The sequence below is a fragment of the Schistocerca nitens genome, chromosome 4 (assembly GCF_023898315.1).
Source record: "Schistocerca nitens isolate TAMUIC-IGC-003100 chromosome 4, iqSchNite1.1, whole genome shotgun sequence".
Classification (NCBI taxonomy): Eukaryota; Metazoa; Arthropoda; class Insecta; order Orthoptera; family Acrididae; genus Schistocerca; species Schistocerca nitens.
In genome coordinates, this window is record NC_064617.1 from 108,759,258 (window position 1) to 108,781,670 (window position 22,413).

The 22,413-nt window shown below is 42.9% G+C and overlaps 1 protein-coding gene across 2 annotated transcripts in view; it reads left to right on the plus strand.

Annotated features, from left to right (window-relative positions):
• The first annotated feature begins 20,154 nt into the window (after positions 1 to 20,154).
• Positions 20,155 to 22,413, plus strand: part of LOC126251590 (15-hydroxyprostaglandin dehydrogenase [NAD(+)]-like) — a 153,491-nt gene continuing 151,232 nt past the window's right edge. For both annotated transcript variants that reach the window (XM_049952122.1, XM_049952123.1), the window contains exon 1: positions 20,155 to 20,303. The gene's annotated coding sequence lies outside the window, so the exon portion shown is untranslated. The remainder of the gene's footprint in view (positions 20,304 to 22,413) is intronic.

A 22,413-nucleotide genomic window follows, 5' to 3' on the forward strand; every position in this document is an offset into this window, starting at 1 on the left:
GGCCTTTTTAGCCACAGCAGGCGCTGCAGACTCTGAACCAAGCATGCTACACCATCATCCCTCAAGGATGGACGGATGCCATTAAAAAAATGATGGGAATTAGTACGCGCATGCGCATGCGCCTTGCTGTTGTCGGCCATTTGCTCGTGAAAATGTCACACTACAGGGTGTCTGAGCGTATAGCCCTTCTGAAAGCCTACTATGCGAGCAATAACAGCCCAGCTGCGGCTCAAAGGAAGTTTTACGACCGAGTTCGAGCTGAAGACAACCGGTACAAGTGTGCTAACAATCAAGTACTTGATTTGCAAGTTTGAGGGATGACAGTGTTGGCAACGTCAGTCGTCCAAGGAGGTAAAAACGCCTGAAAACATCGTGAAGACACGCGCTGTGTTTCGAACCAGACCCAGGAATTCGACCAGACGAGCTGCAAAGCAGGTGGGAATCAAGCAGGGGACACTATGCAAATTGTTGTTGAAGACCTGTATCTCTCCCCATACAGAATTCAAATCCGTTAGCCATTAAGCCCTAGGGCCATGGAACAGCGGTTGTGTTTCGCCAACACTATTGTCCACAGAATTGACGTACAGGACTTTGATGTGGTTGGGTTTAGCGTCGAATCCCAATTTGCATGGGTTCATCAATAAGCAAAATTGGCGCATTTGGGGGACTGAGAATCCACATTTCGCGACGAGAAGGCTCTTCAACCTCAATGGGTGTCTGTGTGGTGTGCAATGTCCAGAAACGGAACAATCGGTGCGCTATTCCTTGATGCCGCAGTGGCTATCGAACGGTATGTGAAGGTTTTGGAAGATGATTTCATCACTATTATCTAAAGTGACCCTGATTTTTGACAAGATGTGGTTCCAGCATGACGGAGCTCGACACCATCGAAGCAGGAGAGTGTTCGATGTCCCATAGGAGCACTTTGGCACCGCATTCCGGCTCTGGGGTACCCAGAGGCCAGTGGCATGGCCCTCGATTGGCCATTGGCCAGCATATTCTCAACTTATGCGACTCTTTTTCGTGGAGCTGAGCTGAAAACAGCCGTTCAGGAGGTCATCGACAGCATCAATGTTTCGACACTTCATCGGGTCAGGAAGAATTTCGCTATTCGTCTGCGCCACATCATCGCCAATGATGTCAGGCGTATCGAACATGTCGTAACCTAAATCTGAATATCTGTAGTGAAGTTTACATGTTGAATAAAGTGTGTGCACCCCGTTTGTTTGTAACTAATTTAAGTTTTTTTCGTATAGTTCAATAATTGCCACCCTGCTTCTACTCCTGCGGTAACTTGGATTTCCATCCCCGCCACAATTAGGTGGGCTCACTCCGCATTACAGAACAACGTTATACGTAACACAAAGTAGCCTAAAATATGAGGTCTGTTCAAAAAGTTCCGGAACAGTTCTAATTTCGCGCCAATGCTGTGCTGAAGCGAAATGCGGTTGGCATTCCTATACACGCCTGCTTTTAATGTGTTACTGCCGGAAATTGTATGTCTGTTAATTATTGTTCAGAGCTGTAGTAAGTACAACGTTGCGTCGTACAGTATGTGAATTTGGCAGAGTTAGGGGAGCAATGCGTCTCCATTAAATTTTGGGTGAAACTCAAGAAAAACTTTCCAGAGACACACTAAATGATGCAGGAAGTCAACGGTGGTGAGTGCTTAAGCCGTACTCTGTGTTACGAAATGGTTCAGACAGTTAAAAATGGCTGTAAGGAAGTTACAGATGATCCTCGTTCAGGATGTCTACCGACGACGTTCGTGTCAGGAAATTGTGCGTGCCAGTTGAAGACTGACTGTCCGAGAGATTGCAGAACAATGAAAGATTTCAGTTGGGTCATGTCATGAAATCCTGACACAGCATCTTTGAATGCATCGTGTTGTCGCCAAGTTCGTCCCCACGGCTCATCGATCAAGACCAGAAAGACCTTCGCTTCCCAATCTTTTTTTCTTAAAGAGCTTTTGGATCACGCAAAAGAGAACGAGAGGTTCCTTAAGAGAATCAAAACTGACAATGAGAAATGAGAAATGCGATGCTGAGACAGAGGTTCAATCTTCACATTAGGTCGGGAGAGGTCAGGTCAAAACCATGCTATAGTTTTCTTTGATTTTGAGGGATTAATGAATCATAAATTCGTGCCACAGGGACAAACTGTTAATCGATAGTAATATCGGAACGTGTTGCGACGCCTGCGAGAAAATGTGAGAAGGAAACGGCCTGAAATGTGGCGATCCAATCATGGCTCTTGTATCACGATAACGCACCCGCACAATCACCCCTGTTGGTGCGTAACTATTCTAGAAAAGATGAAATCACTGTGCTGCAGAATGTGGTTGAAGTGGGAAAATGTGATGGCATGTCGAAGGTAAGCAGCAGCATAATAAACAATTACACTACTGGGCATTAATATTGCTACACGACGAAGATGAATGGCTACAGACACGAAATTTAACCGACAGGAAGAGTGGCTGTGATATACAAATGATTAGCTTTTCAAGCATTCACACAAGGTTGGCGCCGGTGGCGACACCTACAACGTGCTGACACGAGGAAAGTTTCCAACCCATTTCTCATACACAACCAGCAGTTGACCGGCGTTGCCTGGTGAAACGTTGTTGTGATGCCTCGTGTACGGAGGAGGAATGCGTACCATCACGTTCCCGACCTTGATAAAGGTCGGATTGTAGAGTATCGCGATTGCGGTTTATCGTATCGCGACATTTCTGCTCGCGTTGGTCGAGATCCAATGACTGTTAGCAGAATTTGTAATCGGTGGGTTCAGGAGGGTAATACGGAACGCCGTGCTGCATTCCAACGGCCTCGTATCACTAGCGGTCGAGATGACAGGCGTCTTATCCGCATGGCTGTAACGGATCGTGCAGCCACGTCTCGATACCTGAGTCAACAGATGGGGACGTTTGCAAGACAACAACCATCTGCACAACAGTTCGACGACGTTTGCAGTAGCATGGACTATCAGCTCGGAGACCGTGGCTGCAGTTACTCTTGACGCTACATCACAGACAGGAGCGCCTGCGATGGTGTACTCAATGACGAACCTGGGTGCACGAATGGCACAACGTCGTTTTTTGAGATGAATCCAGGTTCTGTTTACAGCATCATGATGGTCGCATCCGTGTTTGGCGACATCGCGGATAACGCACATTGGAAGCGTGTATTCGTCATCGCCATACTGGCGTATCACCCGGCGGGATGGTATGGGGTGCCATTGGTTACACGTCACGGACACCTCTTGTTCGCATTGACGGCACTTTGAACAGTGGAAGTTACATTTCAGATGTGTTACGATCCGTGGCTCTATCCTTCATTCGATCCCTGCGAAACCCTACATTTCAGCAGGATAATGCACGACCGGATGTTGCAGGTCCTGTACGGGGCCTTTCTGGATACAGAAAATGTTCGACTGCTGCCCTGGCCAGCACGTTCTCCAGATCTCTCACGAATTGAATACGTCTGGTCAATGGTGGCCGAGCAACTGGCTCGTCACAATACGCCAGTCATTACTCTTGATGAACTGTGGTATCGTGTTGAAGCTGCATGGGTAGCTGTACCTGTACACGCCATCCAAGCTCTGTTTGACTCAATGCCCAGGCGTATCAAGGCCGTTATTACGGCCAGAGGTGGTTGTTCTGGGTACTGATTTCTCAAGAGATATGCACCCAAATTGCGTGAAATAATCACATGTCAGTTCTAGTATAATATATTTGTCCAATGAATATCCATTTATCATCTGCATTTCTTCTTGCTGTAGCAATTTTAATGACCAGTAGTGTAGTAAATAGTTGGAGCATATTCCTGAAACTGATCTCACGTGGAACACACATTAAAGCACAAATATTTTTGTTTGATACGAGCGAACGATACTAACGTACCGATCATTTTTAGCAGGAATTTGTGGACCAAGGAAAGCATCATGGATGCGCAATTACTCACACACAAAGCAAATTTCACCACTAAATATTAGTATATGAATCATCAAAGCTTACTCGTGACTCACAGCGAACAGAATCACGAGAGGTAACTGGACACACGATGCATGATGTGGATTGTATTCGATTGAAGGCCGATTTCAATTCTATATAAATTTACGTAAAACGTCACTCGCGAGAATTCCGCACTGCTCCTAACGGTTTAGTTTACTCGCTCTAACTCAAAATCGAGCTAACTCCCACCCCAAAATCATTTTCAACTGCGTACAGAAACAGCATGTCACACTTACTTGGTCGCTGAGCAGCGACCGCTTTCTGTGGCTGGACTCCTCCGTGCCCTGGTAAGATTCGGTCTCGAATGTAAACTGCCTCGCCTCTGCGCACAGAGAGCGAACAGTCTTGGTGGGGACGCACTGACCAACCACCAAGATGATTTTGCCATCTGGTAGCAGATCGAGTACGGTAAATCGCGATCTTAAGGTGACCCCACAAGAAAAAAACCATATGCTGTCAGGTCAGGCGATCTTGGGGACCATACAGTGTCATCGTGCCTAGAAGTAACACGGTTACCAAACAATCGTCGCACAGCTCCCGTTGATATTCGTACCGTACGTGCCGTTGCTCCGTGATGTTGAAAACAACTGTTGGCAGGAAAATAGGGCAGCGCATGCGCAAGAAAACTTTTCGTTATGGCAACATGCTGATAATTACATACAATGTCTGTTACCGTGACAATCTTCAAAACAGTAGGGGCGTCTAACGACAGTCGATGACAAGGCGCACAATGCAGTAACCTTGCCGCTGTGCGATGGAGGCTCGTGTAGCTGACGTGGATTTTGCTGAGACCTACAGTGAAAATTCTGTCTATTGAAAATTGTACAGGTGGAAATGAGCTTCGTCCGACATCCACAGGTTCTTAATAAAACTGTCCTCGTCGTGCATGTTGGCTAACATGCGTTCAGCATATTGTCCATGCATTAGCAGATAATTAGATTGAAGTTGCTGAATGATCTGCATCCAGTACAGATGGAACTTTAAATCCTCTTTCGATATTCGATGCAAGTGTAGAGACTCTGCGTGACGAACTAAGCAGTTTACGAAAGAAGTTTGACTTGTCTCTCGTACGAGCGAGATCGGGTCTTCTTGCATATTTCTTTTTCAATTCAGAACCGTTGCTTCAAAACTGCGAACGCAGGTGTTGACTGCATGCGCGGCCATGCCGGCCGATGTTGTAACGACGCCGAAATTCTCGACCCGCGGCCTTCACACTTCATTCTTGTCATAGGTTTTACGTCAAAGGAACACTGCACACCGCCGGACGGGGTGGCCGAGCGGTTCTAGGCGCTACACTCTGGAACCGCGCGACCGCTACGGTCGCAGGTTCGAATCCTGCCTCGGGCATGGATGTGTGTGATGTCCTTAGGTTAGTTAGGTTTAAGTAGTTCTAATTTTCAGGGGACTGGTGACCTCAGAAGTTTAGTCCCATAGTGCTCAGAGCCATTTGAACCATTTTTTTTTTCCACTCGCGAACTGAGCGAGCGAAAACGACTGTCCATATCCCTCCGTACGAACCGCGATTACTCTCATCTTCTCTGCGTGTTCCTCAAGCGAAATGATGTACGTTGGCGGCAGTAGAATCGGTCTGCAGTCACTCACTAATGCAAGTTTTAAATTTTCTCGATAGTGTTTCGCGAAAAGAAATCCGAGTACTGCTAGAGAGTTTGGGATACCCACCAGATCGGGTGAAAGGAACACGTCGAAGCAATTCAAAGGCATGATGCGTGATTTGTTTCCGGGAGGTACGGACAGTACGAGAGCATTAGGAAGATTCTTCGTGACGTAAATGGGAATCGCTGGAAGGATGACGACGTTCTTTTCGCGAAACACTATCAAGAAAATTTAGAAAAAAAAGACGAAAAGAGTAATTTATTTGCCGCAATATGCACGTAACTATGGATCATCTAAAGCAGGGGTGGCCAGCCTCTTCGGCAGGCGGGTAAAATTTTTGAGAGGAAATTTCCTCACGGACCAAATTACAAATTTTTGTTTTGTGAACCAAAACAAGCAAGAAATATTTATTTTTTAAAGACGAAAGAATTTTTATTATACAGCGTAATGAAATATGATGTTAGCGGGATGTCTGGCTTTGACTGAACTAAGTGAGTCAATGCTGATGTCAACTGAAGTTGCTGCTACATGCAAAGGTTTTCCCGGTGAACACCAGTAATTCGAGTTCTCATTTGTGATTTGATGTAATTCACCCGACTAAAAAGCTGTTCACATACGTGAGTGTTACCAGATAATGAAATCATTTTTAAAGCATGTTTCTAAAACGAAGGATATTTCTTCTTGTCTCAATATATTTTATAGAACTCTTCAAAACCAACATGATTAAATTTCTCTTTTAACTGTGCATCACATTGCATTTCTCAGTATTCTGTTTGTAAATGTCACGGTACTGAACTCACGTCCAAGGAGAATGACATAGCAAATACAGAAAAAAGCAGACGTGTTTGTTAACATCTTGAAATCGGTTTTCGAATTTGTGTCTCAGATATCCGGGCGCTAATGATCGTAGCAGTTTTGCGCCCTGAAACCATAAAAAAAAATCAGATATCAAAGAAACGTATTTAATCGCTTCCGTTTGTGTGACGTCCGATTGATTTGACAATGTAGGAAATGTGCGAAGTTTTTTTGTTCGTAACTGTTGTTCCCAAAGCCCAAGTTTGATTTCGAATGCGGTAATGACATCATGCATCGATCAGCTGATCTTTTCCTTGGAGTAGAGTATTAGTATCAATTAGGTGATTAATTATATCGACCAAGAACGCAAAATCGGCAAACTATTCTTTATCTTCGAACCCCGAGAGTCTCTTTGACTTGCTTTCAAAGAATGATTGTATTTCTTGCTTCAAATCAAACACTCTTTTCCACGTTTTCCCACAATTGGCCACCATTCTTAGAACTGAGGGCGAGTCAATCCTTTCGACTTAATAAAGTTCACTGTTTTGACAATCACCTTCATGACATGGTCCGTTTTGAGGGACTTGGCACATAATTTCTCTTGATAGATAATGCAATGAAAGTTTTGCATCGACGTATTACCAACTTTGGGGGACTCGTTTTCAATCAACTGAACTAAACCTTCTTGTTTCCCAGCCATTGCTGGAGCAGTGTCCGTTGTTATCCTTGATAGGTCGTTAAGGTTTAAAATGCTTCAAATGGCTCTAAGCACTATGGGACTTAACATCTGAGGTCATCAGTCCCCTAGAACTTAGAACTACTTAAACCTAACTAACCTAAGGACATCACACACATCCATGTCCAAGGCAGGATTCGAACCTGCGACCGTAGCAGCAGCGCGGTTCCGGACTGAAGCGTCTAGAATCGCTCGGCCACAGCGGCTGACGTTAAGGTTTAACGAAAAGCGACTTCATGCCGACATAACCGCTTCCAACAAAACGCGTGACTTCGTGGTATCCATAAGTGGATACAATGCCGCTAATTCTTCTGTTATATTAAAATGGGCATCAACACCTCTGATATAAATGGCCACTTGGGCGGTATACACCGTATCTGTGCATTCATCCGAAGCTAGAGAATGAAATACAAACTCAGATGACGATTTTTTGAAGCATCTTCAATTTGTCTTCCATCGTCAGGTTTAGTAACAGCTTGACGAGACAGGCTTATTTTTGAGAAATTCTTTTCCTTTTCTGGAGACAGAATTCCTTAACCATTTCGCCATGTGAATATGGATTTGATTTTTTTGGCGCTATCAGAGATACTGCTGAACTCGCTTTCACATAGCATGTTGACACTGAATTCGCCCTTGTAAATATCTCATGTTGAGAAGAAAGTTTTCATCTTAAGTCGGTCACCTGCTCTTGTAGAAACTGTCCTTTGTACTTATCAAACATAACTGCATGTTGAGTATCATAATGCCGTTTGATGTGACATTATTTTGGGACCGAGACAGATTCACTGCATATCAGACATATGGGTTTTGTTTTATATTCCACAAAAAACGGTTTAGAGTCCACTTACTTGAAAAGTTTGCATCTCCTCTGTAACTTTCCTCTTCTTTGGTCCTATTTTTTTACTAGTTGACGCCGTACCGAGTTTATGTCTTGATCTGAAACAGACATTATTTTACCACAAGTTGGAAACTGACAAAGAGATCAGACGGTAATCGAAGTTTAATAATTCTTTATATATGTGGTGCGTGAAGTTCGGAATCAAATACCAGTTACCTAAAGTAGTTCGATGCAAGTTTCAAAAATTCCCTACAAAATCTACTTTAAAATTCCCCGGAGTTGTTTAACACCGTAAAGCGAAGTGACTGTTTTGATGGACTGTGTGGCTCTGTCGTGGGATGCCTAACTGGCACGTGAGACGCCTTCGATTCCCAGTTGTGATAAGCTTTTAAAGAAAGGTTCATGTTCCACGGACATCTCTGGGAACCGTAGGGTACATGAAGATCGAAAAAAATAATTTGAAATGTTTTTCGCTTATTTAAACAACCTTATATATAAAGGATCGATGATAGGGACGTATATCTGCAATGAAAACTGGATTTTTGTGTGTGAAATAAAATTAGAAGACCTGCATTTTTCATAAAGATGAGAAAAGTGTGCTACTTAGCATATATTTATATGTCGTAGGTATCTGAACTGAACAGAAAAAAACTAAAGAGGTAATGACCGAAACTAGACTCGAAACAGCAATCCAGCAATTACCAGCCTCGGGCGCTTTTTTCCTTTTTCAATCTTTATGTATTTTATGCTTCACGGAATAGAGCATGCGACTATATATATATATATATATATATATATATATATATATATATATATATATATATATATATATATATATATATATATATATATATATATATATTATGCACTTATGTTTAAAAATGCAACTCACCTGGGAATCGGACCTTGGCCCTCCACATGGAACGCTAGCCTCGTACCACAAGGCTACTCTGCTTGTCGAGTTACCGGTCTTACACTTGAGTATTAAACGCACTTGGGAAACTTTATAGTCTGTTCTCTGGAGAATTTTTGAGAGTAATATTCGACTGCTTTAGAAAGTTGATATTTTAGTTCTGAACGTCATGTGTCATAAATATAACTTATCCTAACAGCCTTGCCTTAAAATTTCGACTTCTTTTGTAATTATTCTACATCTCAGGTTGATAACATTATTAGTTACTGTGAATAAGAGGGAAAGACAATGGATGAAGTTGGACTAGGAGGGTTCCTTTTCTGCCTCTGTAATGCGTAATCCTTAAACGTAATCAATAAAAACACGTTATTACACTTAAGTGTTTATTTATTTTGTCCTGCTAAAATTTAAAGGAGGTACTGATGTATATACCATTGCTAATGTCGATTGGTGTACCTGCACACCGTAACTGAATACATGAAAAAAATGCAAGTCCACTAAAATTAAAAACAAGCATCACAGATTAATTGTAAAAAGATAAAAGCTCGCTTTACTTACCTGAAGTAATAATAGGCCTATCGCGATCGAATGTGCGCCACGTATACACGTAACTATTCGCCTGATAGTGTTATGAGTTTGCAGAAAAATTAAATATGGAATGTATTGGCTGTGTCTGACACTCGTCTCACTCGCGCAGCGCTAAAAACATATCCGATTGTGGAATCCGTACTATTGTTGATTGTTGGTTGCACATCGTCAAGGCGAACTACAGTTTCTTCGAGATGGCGCCCGGGCTTTCCAAATGGTCCAAATGGCTCTGAGCACTATGCAACTTAACTTCTGAGGTCATCAGTCGCCTAGAACTTAGAACTAATTAAACCTAACTAACCTAAGGACATCATACACATCCATGCACGAGGCAGGATTCGAACCTGCGACCGCAGCGGTCGCTCGGTTCCAGACTGTAGCGCCTAGAACCGCACGGCCACTCCGGCCGTCCGGGGCTTTCCAAATCATATCTAACACAGTTATTTTTTGGAGCAGGAATATAGACGAAATCTAACGATAGCTGAATCAATGGACTGAGATATTCCTATTGTAATTGGCTATGATGCAAAAGACGCTTGATAGAATGCTCTTTTGTGGGTTTTACGTCACAGGACCGCAGGTTGGCCGCTCGTGATCTAAAGGGTGACTTTCGAAAACGCCAATTGCAGAAAGTATAAGTAATTTGCTGTCGAAAATTTCTTCTCCAACCAGTAACCCTTTCCCCCATCCATAATTCTATGAAGAACCGAATTATCAGGTATAAAACAGCTCAGTTTTAAGAAAATCACATTTTTCACATATCTCCATGTTTACGACGTCGTATCTCGTGAAGTACGTATCGTACAGTGATATAATTTTGCAGGGACATTCAGTAGTGTCTGTGGATGCCGTCTCCAAAATGTGTTGCGAATGGAGTTGGTAGTCATCATCATTAGTCGTTTTACTCATTGCTGAGTGTCGTGACCTCATTTCGTTATTCATTTGTACGTAGTTGAAACTTCAGACACATGTCTCATCCACAGCGACCTTTGGCCTTTCTTAATATGATTTGAATCTTTTTCGCTTGAGCCAACCATCTATTTGCTGCTCTCCCACTTGGTCTTCTGCCCTCAATTTTTCCCTGCACGATGGCCTACTCTAAATTATCCCCTTTCCTTCTCAATATCTGCCCAAGGAACTGAAGGTATCTTTGGCTGGCAGGAGAAGATAACCTCCTTGTAATTTTAAGTTCTTCTATTACTGAAACATCTGTTCTTTTATGTGTCCACGATGCACGTAGCATCCGCCGCCAACACCACATCTCGAAGGCAGCTATGCGGTTCTCATGACTACCTTTCACGGTCCAGGTCTAGCATTCCCATAAGAGTACAGGAAACAGCAATGCTTCTACCAAGCGCATGGTCGTTGTCTTGGATATTGACCCATTCTGCCATATCTTAGTAAGTTTGACCGTTGCGGCTCGGGCAAGAATGATTCGTCGTCTTATCTCTTCATCACACTTTCCTCTGCAATTGATCAGACAGCCTAGATATACATAATGACCCAGTATCTTCAGATTCCTTAAACACCCTGTAAGTTGGTTTTTATCGATTCCTTGGCAATTTACACTGCTGGCCATTAAAATTGCTACACCAAGAAGAAATGCAGATGATAAACGGGTATTCATTGGACAAATATATTATACTATAACTGACATGTGATTACATTTTCTCGCAATTTGGGTGCATAGATCCTGAGAAATCAGTACCCAGAACAACCACCTCTGGCCGTAATAACGGCCTCGATACGCCTGGGCATTGAGTCAAACAGAGCTTGGATGGCGTGTACAGGTACAGCTGCCCATGCAGCTTCAACACGATACCACAGTTCATCAAGAGAAGTGACTGGCGTTTTGTGACGAGCCAGTTGCTCGACCACCATTGACCAGACGTTTTCAATTGGTGAGACATCTGGAGAACGTGCTGGCCAGGGCAGCAGTCGAACATTTTCTGTATCCAGAAAAACCCGCACAGGACCTGCAACATGACATCGTGCATTATCCTGCTGAAATGTAGGGTCTCGCAGGGATCGAATGAAGGGTAGAGCCACGGGTCGTAACACATCTGAAATGTAACGTCCACTGTTCAAAGTGCCGTCAATGCGAATAAGAGGTGACCGAGACGTGTAACCAATGGCACCCCATACCATCCCGCCGGGTGACACGCCAGTATGGCGATGACGAATACACGCTTCCAATGTGCGTTCACCGCGATGTCGCCAAACACGGATGCGACCATCATGATGCTGTAAACAGAACCTGGATTCATCCGAAAATATGACGTTTTGCCATTTGTGCACCCAGGTTCGTCGTTGAGTACACCATCGCAGGCGCTCCTGTCTATGATGCAGCGTCAAGGGTAGCCGCAGCCATGGTCTCCGAGCTGATAGTCCATGCTGCCGCAAACGTCGTCGAACTGTTCGTGCAGATGGTTGTTGTCTTGCAAACGTCCCCATCTGTTGACTCAGGGATGGAGACGTGGCTGCACGATCCGTTACAGCCATGCGGATAAGATGCCTGTCATCTCGACTGCTAGTGATACGAGGCCGTTGGGATGCAGCACGGCGTTCCGTATTACCCTCCTGAATCCACCGATTACATATTCTGCTAACAGTCATTGGATCTCGACCAATGCGAGCAGCAATGTCGCGATACGAAAAAATACAATCGCGATAGGCTACAATCCGATCTTTATCAAAGTCGGAAACGTGATGGTACGCATTTGTCCTCCTTACACGAGGCATCACAACGTTTCACCAGGCAACGGTGGTCAACTGCTGTTTGTGTATGAGAAATCGGTTGGAAACTTTCCTCATGTCAGCACGTTGTAGGTGTCACCACTGGCGTCAACCTTGTGTGAATGCTCTGAAAAGCTAATCATTTGCATATCACAGCATCTTCTTCCTGTCGTTTACATTTCGCGTCTGTAGGACGTCATCTTCGTGGTGTAGCAATTTTAATGCCCAGTTGTGTATAACCATTAGTTTTTTTTCCTTATGTTTATCTGTAGGCCAAGGCTTAGACTAATATCTTTAACTCTTGAGAACAGATTACCAAGTTCTTCCTAACTTCCTGCTATGAGTGTAGTATCATCTGCGAAGCCTAAATGGTTGATTTTCCTGCCTCCAGTTGATAACCCACCGTCCCAGCCATCCAGCGCTTTCCTGATTACAGACTCTGCATAAATATCGTAGAGCTGAGGTGTCAGTATGCAACGCCATTTGTCACATTGAAAAATTACGAGTATTCACCATCTACATTTATGGTTGCGGTATGGCTGTTGTAAAGACCTTTTAATAGCGATATCAGGTGTTTTGGAAGCCCAGACTCGTTGAGCACATGCCACAACTTGTCCCACACGACACAGTCAAAGGCTTTTTTTATAATCTATGAAGAAGATGTAGGCAGGGACACAGAACTCATAACATTTTTCAATTATCTGCCTTAAATTCAAGACTGCCTCTCGAGTACCTTTACCTGACACGAAGCCCTCTTGTTCTGTGGAAATCTGAGACTGGAGAAAATTTTTTAGGAGTTGATTTATTATATGCAGATATGAATTGGTAGTAACGAAGTAATAAACTAAAATGTCCTGCCTGACGCTGAAGATGTACTGCATAAAACGCTAAAATATAGTAGGAGATAAACATTATTCGTGTCATTATTTTGCGGGGATGTCAGCGAGAAACCATTTCGAATGGGATTGAAATTAAGTGCGAAGTTTGTTCGAAATCACTAAACCCTCTGTTTCTCAAACACTGGATGAATATACTGTTGGTAATTTGCGCTCTGTGAGTTATGCTGCAAGACGTATATACAGTTTCTAACTTTAATACTTGCCTTAGTGTGTTAAACCTTTAGCGTAAAATTACACCTCTCAATAAGTAGATTATGACTCCATTTTTCGCCGGCCGAAGTGGCCGTGCGGTTAAAGGCGCTGCAGTCTGGAACCGCGAGACCGCTACGGTCGCAGGTTCGAATCCTGCCTCGGGCATGGATGTTTGTGATGTCCTTAGGTTAGTTAGGTTTAACTAGTTCTAAGTTCTAGGGGACTAATGACCTCAGCAGTTGAGTCCCATAGTGCTCAGAGCCATTTGAACCATTTGAACTCCATTTTAAATATTTCAGTTCGGTCAAATACTGTAACTCAAGTAGTTGTTGCATTTGGAAGCCGTCAGATAGGCAACCTGCAACAGCATTTGGTGACCGGTTGCCGTTTTAGCCGTTTAGTAACACAGATAAAAGCAAAAGTTTTTGTTTTGTTTTATTTTTACTTTCTTATAGGAACGACCTTTGGAATCAGCCTGTGGCCGGAACAGGCAGCTGCATGCGGATGTTGGAACGAGCAGTCGCGCTAGAGGCTTCCTGTTTTGTTGACACTGCACAGCAGATATACTGTACGTACGACGATAAACACAACCACACTGACTCGACGACATTCGCCAATTGTAACTTCCGAGTGCAATGTTTTCACAGCTTCGCTTGGTTCACTACTGAAACTTTTCGTCCTTCTTGCGGCCAACGAGTTTCTTTTACACGAATCATCTCCGTGCGATTTTTATAATGTGATCATTTTACTTATGAGTTAATTTTATGTTCCTCCGACTTGTGGTTTACGAGCTACGAAAATGTAACGAAAGCTCCGTAAATGTTGATTTGCGTGAAAAACAGTACATGACTTTGCAGATCCTTTCAGCATTACCTGTACGTCGTTTGTTTTTCTGTACAAGTCAAATGTCCAAATGTGTGTGAAATCTTATGGGACTTAACTGCTAAGATCATCAGTCCCTTACACACAACTTAACCTAAATTATCCTAAGAACAAACACACACACTCATGGCCGATGGAGGACTCGAACCTCCGCCGGGACCAGCCGATACAAGTCAAAAAGCCACTCTGTATAGGCACGCCTTCACTACACAAAATATATGTGGTTGTGTAATGATGATGATGATGATGATGATGCTGTTTGGCTTGTGGGGCGCTCATCGTCGCGGTTATCAGCGTCCTTACAGGTTCCCAGTTTTACCACTTTTCCGCTCCATTTTTCTATGTACTGTTAGCATTTTTTCTTTTAGTTGCTTCTCCTTCTTTAGAAATTAGAGTAATAAAAAAAACAGGTACTTCTTGGTGAAATAATGTAAATGTAACATATCCTCTCAAAATTATGACCTTCCTTCTTACAATTAAGTCCTCCATAGTGAATAAATTAAAAAGATTTTCTCTCCCAGTGACACAAATAACACCTTCTAAAGTGGAGAAATGTGGAAAACGAAAGAAATTGTAAACTTAACATCCTTTTGATGAGCTGAGTTTTAGACTCAACTTTCTGTTAGAAACTTAGTCCAACTGATTAAAAATTTCAAAAATAATTGTGAGTCTTCCAGCGTAAGTATAAATCTAAATTACCGGTAGCGCTTTTTGTGTTTGTAGATTGTTAATGTTAAATATCTTTTCGGGTTATGTGAGCTTTATGTATATAGTAAAGGAGAAACTCCCACATTTTAGAAATTGATTGAAATAAAATTTCTTTAGAACTTTAGGATGGTTCAAATGGCTCTAAGCACAATGGGACTTAACATCTGATGTCATCAGCCCCTAGACTAAGAACTACTTACACCTAACTAACCTAAGGACATCACACACATCCATGCCCGAGGCAGGACTCGAACTTTCGACCGTAGCAGCAGTGCGGTTCCAGACTAAAGTGCCTAGAACCGCTCGGCCACAGCGGCTGGCGAACTTTAGGACTACCATTGTTCTTTGTTCTATGTGACTGCGTATGTTGAAAGCTTTTCTTATGAAGCGCATGACGTATATGATTTCCTGACTCTAAAAATCGATGTTAAAATGAGTTTGAACCGATGTTTTAACATTGATTTAGTTAGGATTTCTTTTTCTTTCTTCCCATATTAAGACAGGTGAGTACTTTCAATCTTTCTTTTGTCAAGTGACCTTGGGAACCAGCGCCTGTGGTATCATTAAGTTTAGCGCTTCTTTCTGCATTTACTGTAGCAGACTACGTGAGATGATCATCTACCTCACTAAACGGTCACTCCCGTTCGTGGTCCACGGTGGCAGTTGCGAATTGCATACCTAGTGGTTTCTAGGCGCATCAGTAATTTGGTTCAAATGGCTCTGAGCACTATGTCATCAGTCCTCTAGAACTTAGTACTACTTAAACCTAACTAACCTAAGGACATCACACACGTCTATGCCCGAGGCAGGATTCGAACCTGCGACCGTAGCAGAACGCGGTTCCAGACTGAAGCGCTTAGAATCGCTCGGCCACAGAGGCCGGCCTCATCAATAATTTGATTTTCAATATTCCGCATAATTATTGACCAAATAAAGAAATTGGTTGGTTGGTTGCTTTTTGGGGGAAGAGACCAAACAGCGAGGTCATCGGTCTCATCGGATTAGGGAAGGAAGTCGGCCGTGCCCTTTCGGAGGAACCATCCCGGCATTTGCCTGGAGCGATTTAGGGAAATCACGGAAAACCTAAATCAGGATGGCCGGACGCGGGATTGAACCGTCGTCCTCCCGAATAAAAGAAATTAAATCCTTCCATGATGTACTCATTGAGAAGTATAACATTGTTAAAATTTTAAGACAATAAGGCAAGTTGTTGTTGTTGTTGTTGTGGTCTTCAGTCCTGAGGCTGGTTTGATGCAGCTCTCCATGCTACTCTATCCTGTGCAAGCTTCTTCATCTCCCAGTACCTACTGCAACCTACATCCTTCTGAATCTGCTTAGTGTATTCATTTCTTGGGCTCCATCTACGATTTTTACCCTCCACGCTGCTCTCCAATGCTAAATTTGTGATCCCTTGATGCCTCAAAACATGTCCTACCAACCGATCCCTTCTTCTAGTCAAGTTGTGCCACAAACTTCTCTTCTCCCCAATCCTATTCAATAACTCCTCATTAGTTACGTGATCTACCCACCTTATCTTCAGCATTCTTCTGTAGTACCACATTTCGAAAGCTTCTATTCTCTTCTTGTCCAAACTAGTTATCGTCCATGTTTCACTTCCATACATGGCTACACTCCATACAAATACTTTCAGAAATGACTTCCTGACACTTAAATCTATACTCGACGTTAACAAATTTCTCTTCTTCAGAAACGATTTCCTTGCCATTGCCAGTCTACATTTTATATCCTCTCTACTTCGACCATCATCAGTTATTTTACTCCCTAAATAGCAAAACTCCTTTACTACTTTAAGTGTCTCATTTCCTAATCTAATTCCCTCAGCATCACCCGACTTAATTCGACTACATTCCATTATCCTCGTTTTGCTTTTGTTGATGTTCATCTTATATCCTCCTTTCAAGACACTGTCCATTCCGTTCAACTGCTCTTCCAAGTCCTTTGCTGTCTCTGACAGAATTACAATGTCATCGGCGAACCTCAAAGTTTTTCTTCTTCTCCATGAATTTTAATACCTACTCCGAATTTTTCTTTTGTTTCCTTTACTGCTTGCTCAATATACAGATTGAATAACATCGGGGAGAGGCTACAACCCTGTCTCACTCCTTTCCCAACCACTGCTTCCCTTTCATGCCCCTCGACTCTTATAACTGCCATCTGGTTTCTGTACAAATTGTAAATAGCCTTTCGCTCTCTGTATTTTACCCCTGCCACCTTCAGAATTTGAAAGAGAGTATTCCAGTTAACATTGTCAAAAGCTTTCTCTAAGTCTACAAATGCTAGAAACGTAGGTTTGCCATAAGGCAAGTATTACAGTAAAAATAGTAAAAAACTTTGTGTTTGTCTTTAGGCAGTGTAACTGACAGCGCACAGATTCACGGACTTCATTCATTTAGTACTTGAAAATGAGAGGACCTAGCGATCTCCAACAAACCTTACACAAACATGACGGAACTTTTTCTCTGTGACACCCCAGACAAAGTGCCGAAAGGAAAAACTTCACATACTACATTTTCGCTGATTATATCAAAAAACTTCATTAGGCAAGACCTTTTAACCTAATACTTATTTACTACATTTTGCAGACAATATCTACACATAACAATGAACGCATCTGCAAAATGACATCATTGTGCGACACATAGTTGAGGAGATACGACGGCCGTCGTGACCGAGCGGTTCTAGGCGCTTCAGCCCAGAACCGCGCTGCTGCTACGGTCGCAGGATCGAATACTGCCTCGGGCATGGATGTGTGTGATGTCCTTAGGTTAGTTAGGTTTAAGTAGTTGAGGAGATACGCCGGCCTTTGTGACCGATCGGTTGTAAGCGCTTCAGCCCAGAACCGCGCTGCTGCTACGGTCGCAGGATCGAATCCTGCCTCGGGCAATTCTAAGTGTCGGGGACTGATGACCTCAGATGTTAAACCCCATAATACTTAGAGCCATTTGAAGAGACACGTCATAAATGTGGTGATGTGTGTAAATTATTGAGACAGCGCAACTCACAGCGCACTAATGATCAGATTGTACTCAATGAATATTGAGAATAAGAGCACTTAGTGGCTTACAACAAACTTTACACGTAATTTCAAACTATTATGAAACTTTTCCTCGCTGACATCTCCCGTAAAATGATGAATGGAAAAAAATTTCGGATTTTACATTTTCGTAGTAAAGCTACCGCATCAGCATCGACATATACCATTGAATGTACCTGCAAAATTATGTAACTGTGCGACACACGTTTCGGAAGATATGGCGGTATAAGCATTGAGATGCGTGAAAAACCAGCTTTTGTTTAAAAAGGAGCGCCAACTACGCTGACTATACTCATCCGGTGTTTGATAATGAGAGCACTTAACGACATCCAACAAATATTTAACGAAGTTCCAAACCTTCTATAAATTTTTTCACATTTACGTGCTTAACAATTATTTAGCAAGTTAACTCATTTGTAGAGAAATCGAAAATTTGAAACAGTTTTATACGTGGCGATTCGATTACTTGAGTTGCGGCACAGAGATTGCCATGATTTCATTGTCCTGCTCTTCCCTTTTATGGTATTCGGGAATGGACATTGGATTGCTCTTCTCAGAATCTTCACTGCCTGGCTTATTTGCTTTGAACAAGTTACTGCTGTTCGTTTGTGTTTCGCGATGAAGATTGTGAATGTCACAGATTAGAAGAAGGCTATTTTTATCGCATCTATTTTCCACGAATTTTTCCAAGATGGTAGTCTCATCGGTCATAGATTCGCCATCGACTTTGTTTTCTGTGCATGTAGAATAGCTATTTTCACAGTTTTTGAGTTGTTCTTCGCTTTTACTAACACTTGCTGCCATCTTCACGTCCACTTCCATAGTCGCACTCTGATGTTCGCCACCCTGTACGTTGGCAGCTTGGTCTATTAATTTACCACGGTTGTCTGCTGAGCCGCTCTCCATTGCGTCCCATTGCTCTGCGGTGGCAGTTTCACTAACAGTCGGCGCCGTCTCCACATGCTCTTCCACTTCCATAGGCTCATTCTGTTGTTGATTATCAAGTGTGTCATCAGTGACGCAGATAGCATCTTTACCGATTGATTTACTTGAACTGTCAGTTTGATCGCACTCCATTTGGTTTTATTGCTGGTCAGGGTTGGATTCTGTAGCTTTCTCATTCACATTTCTCCCACTTCCAGGCCCTGATGTACCCATAGTGGGGTCAGAAAAACTACATATGTCACTGCCTCTGGTTGTTATTTTTCAAAAGGCAACTGTACAGGGTGTCTGCAGTCACTATTTGCCTCAGATGTTCAGTGGAACTGCATACGCAACACGTGCGAGGCAAGTTTTCGTACACAACATACGCCCTATGGCCGCATGCACCCACATAGAAGAGTATGTGCTATTGTAATCCTACTTCAGCTATTCGGCTGCTGATGAGCTTGCCAAGCCGAAAGCTTTTTGACAACTCTTTTTCTCTGATACTGTAAACTGTCCCAAGTAAACTAAGATCTTCTGTAATCTTTTCCAGCTACACCTCGAACGGTAAATTAAACACTCTTACAGATCTCAACCCAAGACCTGCTTATGTGTGTGAATTCCTAAGGAACCAAACTGCTTAGATCATCGGCCCATAGACTTACGCACTACTTAGACGAACTTATGCTAAGAACAACACACACACCCATGCCCGAGGGAGGACTTGAACCTCCGGCGGGAGGGAATTCTAGACTCTCACTATGCAGCAAATTAATACAGATTTTGGTACAATACGGTACTTTTTAAGTTCTTTTAATTTTACATCATGTGCGACCAAGTTGAACAACAAGGAGAAAAGTCTTTAAGTGAAAATACAAAAACATTTCCAAACACTTTTCTTAATCTCAGTAATTTTTCTAAACTTTGATGTAGAAATCGCACTAATTCTACCAATTGTAATTATTTTCAAAACATCAGACATTATAATCTGAACAGTATCAACAATATTTGTTATTCTAGTCCTATTAGGCGGACTATATCACGAATGAAATCTAGGAGCCTTACAATGAGCAGAATCAAAAGTTACTTAGAACGTCATACCCTTCACAAATACGAAATTGAACACAGTTCACAAGTTTGGTTAACCTCAATAGCACTCCCAGTTCATTGACTCTGTTGACACCGCTTGTTGAAGCTGTCAGCAGCCATTTTATTTACGTCGGGGGCTTATCAGAGGCTGTGGATCGCAGCAGTCTCTACGAGACAGGCAATAAGGCCTGTTTCAGCTGCGACACAGGTGTCATTGGAAGTCAGCGTTTGCAGCCATTGCAGTTGTGTAGCTACTGCAGTTCAAACAGGCTGCGCGGATTAATACACCGGAGCGGCTTGGTGGTGTATACCCAACGCTAAGGTACGTTGTTTCGGCTGCGTAGCTGCGATAATATATACTGATAGAAATGTTTTTGTTTGAATTTTGTTTCTGCCTTCAGAAAGATCTAATTATTCACTATATTGCCTTTTTGTCGTTTTTGAAATGCCACCACGTCTTGTTGCTAATTCTCTTCCAGTAACGAGGTTTATGCCATTGTAGCGTCAATCACTCGACTCCGCACCGCTGGTATTAGAGTGAAGAAGTACGTCCCGATTATTCCATTTCTTTAGCATATTTACACCCTCAACAGCACAAGTGGCGTACAGCTGCTACCAACATATTTTTTTTTTTTAAAAAAGAAAAGAATTCCGATAAGAGGTAATTCCAAATTCCTGTCCTGTTCCTTATATGAAATACATTATGTGTGATATATTTAGACCGTTCTTATTGTCAGCCAGTAGCGGTCTGAAACAACGAACATGGCTTATCCTATCGATTTGTGATTAGTCTACAGTGGTACGGGGCTGTTAAAAGCGTTCTGGAACATGCTAATGACGAGTATTAAGGGCTGCAGTGAGCTATTATGGAACAAGTTTTATATTAATGTGTCATAAGTTACATAAAATCGTTCATAAATCTCCAAGGTGTTACTGTAACAGACAGTCAAAGAACACGAGACAGATGAGAAAAAAGTAAGTAAACTGCTTTTTATTTAAGAAGTAATCGCCATGAATATGGATACCTTTACCCCACTGTGAGACAAGACGGTCAAAGCCTTCATGGAAAGATGTTTGTGGTTGCGTAGGGTTGCGTAGGCTTGCAATGGTTTGTCGAAGCTAATGGACGGCCACAAATGTTTTTCTTCAGGGCTCCATACATACGGAAATAGTGTGGGGAGAAATCTAGGCTGTACGTAGGATGTGTAAGGGCTTCCCAGTGTAACTTTTGCAGCATAATCGAAACAACCTTGGCAATAAAATTCCAACCCACATGTTGCACTCCGGGGCACGTAATTTTAATCTGTGCTCTCCACGAATATACAGCAGGAAATGAGAACGCTTGATCTCAAAGCAGTATCGAGGAACTAATGCTGCAGTATGAACGTAGGCTGCGGAACACTGCGGAATCACACCATCAGAGCGTTATCATCCTTGTTAGTCAATATTTTGTGCAGAGGTGGTTCAAATGGCTCTGAGCACTATGGGACTTAACATCTGGGGTCATCAGTCCCCTAGAACTTAGAACTACTTAAACCTAAGTAACCTAAGAACATCACACGTCTCCATGCCAAAGGCAGAATTCGAACCTGCGACCGTAGCAGTGGCGCGGTTCCGTACTGAAGCGCCTAGAACCTCTCTGCCACAGCGTCCGGCTGCAGAGGTGGAAAAGGAAGTTTGGTTGGCATCATAGAAGAATACGGTCTAAATTAGTCTTTATAGGGTTACTAAGAAACGTACAGTAAACGCGGCCCGGGAATGCTGCCGTTTGTGGTGTCAGTCTCAACAATGGAAACGCTCGTGGGATGTTATACTAAGACCAAGAAACCCAGCAGAGAAGTATTTCTCAACGGTTTAATTTCAGTACTTCAGGAGGGAAATAACTTTTGCATGATATGTCACTGCCAAGTAACATAGATGAAACTTGGACAAAACACTGAAAGAACCGCGAAGTATACAGCGGAGGGTAACTGAAAAAGATACGCAATGAGATAAACAGAAATTGCATTTTACTCAAAGGCAATCAACACACTGAAGTCATTACGATTCGATTCTTGATGGTCTCCTGGAGATTATAAAGGCGATACATGGTTCTTGATACGGTGTATGATCACTATGGACATCAATGCATGGTCTGCAAATAGCTCCCATACTGGCCACAGTCTTGGCTACGACTTCTTGTGGTGGGGCGTTCTATTTCTCCATCACTTGAGGGGTTCTATTTCTCCACCACCGTGATTGACAACTTCTGAATGGCCGATGGTGGATGTGGACATGCTGCAACGCATACACAAGTGCTCGAAATCGGGGAGGGGGAGGGAGGGGGAGGGGGGGGGGAGTACGTGCAGGCCAGTCTGTTCGAGGAATGAACACTTTCATAACAACATTGACCAGAGAGTGAACCGTGTCTAAAGATTTTGGGATCAGTATCC